This window comes from Trachurus japonicus, chromosome 1, assembly GCF_045865225.1.
Source record: "Trachurus japonicus isolate A0001 chromosome 1, Traja_1.0".
Taxonomy (NCBI): domain Eukaryota; kingdom Metazoa; phylum Chordata; class Actinopteri; order Carangiformes; family Carangidae; genus Trachurus; species Trachurus japonicus.
In genome coordinates, this window is record NC_140907.1 from 7,594,339 (window position 1) to 7,600,374 (window position 6,036).

A 6,036-nucleotide genomic window follows, 5' to 3' on the forward strand; every position below is an offset into this window, starting at 1 on the left:
GATGGCTATATATATATATATATATATATATATATATATATATATATATGTATATATGTGTGTGTGTGTGTATTTTTAAAAACACATCATGAACCCTTCCAAACTGATGTGACCTAATCAGTCCTCTTTGGATGGACAGAGTAAAATCTGCTTCTGTATAACTTACCTAACTAACCCTGTGGGAGAATTGGCAGTCCAAAGATTCTATTTTGATTTAATTGTTTTTAGTTTGATTATAATTAATTATTCACATCTTGGCTAGCAGAAACATTTTTTATTTTGGTCTTTTTTTTTTTTTTTTTTTTTACTAGAGTCATTATAACTGCAGTTGAACCGAATCAGTCCATGTGTATCCATGCATTCCTTAACGTGAGTGCAGTCTGTGTGGGGTGAAACAAAGATACTGTACACTGTGTGTCAAAGAGCAAGCTACTTTGGAACAGTGAAAAATATGCTTTATTTTCTTTCGGTGTGTGTGTGCGTGCGTGTGTGGGTGTGTTACACTTCCTGTGGTATTTATACAGTTCATGTGGTACAATGCATTTACTAAATCCCAAATTCAGTTTTTTTCCACTTCAGACTGATTTCAACCTTTGTGGCCGAGCTTAGGACCAGGAAGTCCTCCAGGGAAGTTCACAGTGCTGTGTTATGTCTCTTGGTATTTTTCTGCCACACGTCACCTACACAATCTCAAACTTAAGTTCCATCCACATTGTTCTTGTCTGAAAGGAGTAAAGGCTGAAGGTTTTTGAGAGACACTTTTTTTTTTGGTCATTCAGTGTTTTTTAACCACAATGAAACAAACCAGAGCTATTAGTCTCTGTTCCATCATATCCACTCACTCTCCTCTAAGGCTCATTACGCAGATGGAGTCTAGAGGACTGACCAGGTGGATGCAAAACGCTCATGAAAAACGTCTCCAAACCATGCTCAGTGTACTTAGCTTTCTTATAGGAGTAAGGCCTTCGAGGACACGTGTCTGTATCTGTCTTTGTTCACAAGCAGCTCTCTGTGTGTGTGTGTTGGCGGATGCAGACGCAACGTCTTCTCCATCGCTGACAGGGAACAAGTTTAAAGAGACTGATAAGGTCACAGCTAAATCTTAGGTTTCACCAGACGCCGGATCCGACACTTCAGCACTTTAATACGTAGATTTAAGACCTACTCACTCTCTTTTCATCGTGAACAAACCACTGATCAGTTTTCACTTAGTGTGAGTGTGTGTGTGTATGTGAACAAAGATTTTGAATGCATCACAAACATTCTAGCTTCTTGTACCTACAGTACCCCGATGTGTCAACGCTGCACTGCACGTCTGTTCTGTTTTGACTCCGTTCCTTTAACAAACAGCAACAGCTTCTTTTTTATCTCTGTAAAGCCTATGTCAGCGTGTCATAATGTAACTCCAAGAAGGTCACATCATGCACAGAGCAGGAATATTCATGTAATTTATCACTATTTATCACAAATGGTTTGTTGTGTCAACATGACAGCCTAACATAGGACTTAGAGAGATTGTGTTGACAAAAGGTCGGTTTGGAAAGTTCCGCCAGGCACCTGCAGTTTTACATTTCAGATGCCTTTAAAAAAAGAAAAAAAAAGAAACAAAAAACACAAAAAACAAAAACTTAATTTCCCAGGTACAGTTTGTATCTGTCCTACGTCACCACAGACCAATACATTTGTTTTTAACCTGTTTGCAAACCAAGTGTATCAGTGTCCAGGAAGAACGTTTATTTTATAAGACTCCTCTTCAGTGTTGTCAATGTATAAAGTTATGTAAAATCCATGGGAATGTTGGGAAATCTCATTTTCTGTCATCTTTTTTTTTTCTCTCCTTTGGGGTCAAAGGTCATATTTGTGACTGTATGCATCCATTTTGTGTCTTAGGAATGTTATTTTGTGTTGGACAGTTTTCTGTTGCTTGGTACACTAGCAATTACCTCAGTCCCACTATTTATGTCTTTTCAGAAAATGGCGCAACCAGTATGATTAGTGCTTATTGAGTCATTTTGCTAATGTTTTCCATGCAAGTTGTTGGGTTGTTTGAATTTTTTTTCCCTTTAAAACTCTATGAAACTCTATTATTAAAATAGTGTCATAGTAGTTTCATCATGTATTATATCTGTAACCAAAATCATTTGAAGGCTTGTTATGATAATGAAATTTTTAACAAACATTTGTACATTTTGTATGAGAGTTATTACTAGTAATACTTTATTAAGTAGTGCAATGATTTTTTTAATCCCTTACCCCATCTTTTGGATTTCAAAAGCTGGTTCAATAATAAATGTATAACATCCTCTTCTAAAGCATTGTGTTTTCTTTCTCCTTTCTGTCAGTTTCTGAAATCTAATTATAGATTTTCTTCTCCACTGAGGTTCGCAACGCAGATCAGCGATGTGTTTCAAGGGACGGTCCACTTGGTGGCAGTGTTATCCTGTTATCAGGGAGGCCTGGCTTCTTTCTCCTTGAGTTGCACAAGCTCAATGTCGTCTATTTACTTTCCACTTTCTGTCTTGATCTGTTAAAGTCAAGTGCTGACAGCATTTGCCTGAAGTTGCCCATGCAGCACACTTTTCTATATCACGTGATTTAAACACTTCAATCAGAGAAAGTCAAAGGTTCAGCTGTGTGGAAACAGTGGAGAAGGCTGTCCGGCCAGAGAGCCAGTTTAAAGTGGAGACAAAAACTACTTCTCTGATTACACTCGATACACAATTCTACATATTTTATCTCTATGTTTCTGAATGCCACCAGTCTGTGAGTTTAGATAGAAACCATTACATCAAAGACTGATCATATTTCATAAACTTATTATGAGCTTAATTGTTTCAGAGCTGGTATTAACATCCATCTCAGGTGATGCAATCACAAGTTTTCAGCTCTGAGTAGAGTAACCATCCATTCAATACTGTGCAAAGCAGCACTTAATTTGTCCCCTTAAAAGTATTCATCACTGCCTCCACACTGACACCATCATTTATCATTGTCTAGGTTAAAACAGTCAAATAACTCAGGAGCTGCTGTGGCAGTATGACAGATGACACAGAGGGTGAGGCTCATAAGTTTAATGTTAACTCAGAGATATGAGTTGAGGAGTTGCTCTAAAATGTAAGAATGCTCAGCACCACTGTATGTGGGTTCATGTCTCACCTGATCCTACCTCATCTTTTTGTGATGATAATACAGTAGATACTGAAATGATGCTGGGGCTCTAAAAAAAATCCATTTCAGATGCGGGTGATGAAACAACCAAGTGACTGTCTGAGGACTGGAGACGTTGCTGTCATCGTGCTGCTCACATCATCCTCTCAGACACCTCAGGCTGTCTCCCTTTGTTTCCAACCTTGCTGTTTGTCCTCTGCCGTCCTGCCGCCGTCTCACATGTGCTCCATTATGTCCCCGTTCTCCGAGCTCAAGTGAAGGAAAAAGAACAGGCGGTGACTCAGCCTTCATCTCATTGGTACTTTAACATGATGGAGTGTCACTTGGAAGTAGCACCACACACTTTGGACTTGAACTGTACTTACCCTGCGATGCGATGTGGAGAGGCTTGTAATGTTGGTTCACTGGCTCTGTAAAAGTCACTGCACACCACCACTGGAACTTAGAGAAAACTTTAGAACTTTGAAATTGATTTATAGCAGTTCAAACCCAGCTGGCCACCCAGACACAAAGTTCATTGCATGCTCATTAGCTTAGTGTAATTTAAAAGATGTTAACTGTGTTATACCAATTGATATTATCAGGACATTAAAGGGACACTTCATCCAAAATCAATAATTCACCAATGTTCTACTCACTGTCATGCCAAGGAAGGGTTTGGAGAACTTTTGGAGTCATCAAAACACTTTTGGAGTTCCGGGGGGGGGGTCCGGCTGGCAACGGATTTTCATATAATGGCAGCGGATAGTGCTCACTTTTGAACATCCAAATACCTCCATACTGCTCGTCCGTACTGACCCAAATGTCCTGAAGAAGCCACATGAAAAAGTTGTTCGGAAAAAATTAATTTGATCTCTGTTTATACTGTAGCCTTGTTGTAGTAGTAGCTCCCAGTGGCTCTGTTGATGTTTGTGCACATGCGCAAGATTTGCTGCGAGATGGTTGTAAACCATTGGATGTTTGATGTAAACACGGAAGAACATCTCGCAGCAAATCTCACCCAGCCACTGGGAGCTACTGCTACAACAAGGATAAAAACAGATCAATTTTTTTTTTTTCCGAACAACTTTTTCATGTGGCGGCTTCAGGACACTTGGGTCAGTACAGACGAGCAGTATGCAGGTATTTGGATGTTTCATAGTGTGTGTTTTGGACGATTCAAAAGTGAACTCTATCCACTGCCATTATATGAAAATCCGTTGCCAGCCGGACCCCCCCTGGAACTCAAAAAGTGTTTTGATAACTTTGAAGGTTCTCCAAACTCTTCCTTGGCATGATGGTTAGTAGAGAATTTGAGAATTATTGATTTTTGGTGAAGTATCCCTTTAAGGTGGCTGTGGCATTATTACTTAAACCTGAGGTGTGTCAGAATAGAGTATACGTTTATTTGTGTTTAATCAAATCACCACACAGCTGAACCAGGCTTATATAATACTCCAGCACAGGAATACTGTTGTCAGTACACAAAGAAGGGTAGGAACGGTGGGCTAGGTGGAGGACCCATCTGCTTATTTTTACCACGGGCCCCCGCAGCTGGTTAATGAACTAGCATGACTCATAAGGAAGAAACAATGAAATAATGCTGCACCAATGCACACATGATTAGTGCCTCAATATTTATCATCATTACTTTTAATTAGTCACTTTAAAACCACTATGTGCAGTATAATTAGGACCTTCTGTTTCAGGAGTAGGTTTATATCATTACTGCCATCTAGTGGCAAACATTATAAGATAATGGCCTCATGATAAGTATGCAGCTTATGCAGTTTTTCCAGGGTCAACTTGGCTTCAGTGACATATCAAGGTAGCAGTGGTGAAGTTTGGATGAATTTCTGCCTTAGTGCCCCGAGAGTGCAAGTTCACAAAATTTTGAGTGTGTGCATCAACTTTTCCACCATCCATCACACGGATCCAGACTGACAGGTTTAAACTGAGTCACTGTCTGATGTTTGACTGAACTGATTTGAAGAGAAGTGTTTTGAGTGATTGTTTGAACCAGATCCAACTTTCTCTCGAGATGGTTCAGTGAGGTGGTAGGTGTTGTTTACACTCAGAGTCATCTAATCCACCTAAACTGGTTGAAACACTGCCAAAACACCAGGAAATGTGATCAGATACACCCTGAGAAAAGCTGTGCCAGTAAAACAGATTAATGAATGACTATAAATCTCATCTGATGCAAATTTAAATGTAGATGCCTGCCGTGCGTAGATACGCCCTCCACTGCTGCTGGAGCTGAGGTCGTCCAGCTTCCCCCTTCCTCCCACAGCTGACAGCCTTTAACATGACCCCGACAATCACAGGTTAAAACTGTTTAAATTACAAATAATCAGTGACTGAGTGATGGGAAGTGTGGCAGCATAAAATATAAATGAAAATATATAACATTAGATGCTGTAAAAAGGTTATTCAGCCTACTGCATTGGTTATATTGAATTCATGTCCTTTTATATGGACAGTGTTAAAGGGATAGTTCCGTTTTTTTGAAGTGGGGTTGTATGAGGTACAAATGGCCACTAAGTATAATATCTGCAGTAGAAAGGTCTCTGCCCCACCCCACCCAGAATCACTTGTGCATCGTGCTGCACTGAGACACAGGCAGTAAATGGCTGTGAATGAGGGACGATTAATCAGCGTATTTTTGTCCTGTCTCTAAATACTACACCAGTTCAAGAGTAAATTAAATTAAACATAGTGGCATTTGTACCTCATGCAACCACAGTTTAAAAAAAAACTGAACTATCCCTTTAAGATATAATGTTAGCATTTTGTTTGACCTTTTATTTACAGCAGTGCTTTTTTGCACAGTAATGACCATATTGTGCTGCAAAATAGATGCTAATGGATCTACACCATGTGATGTTT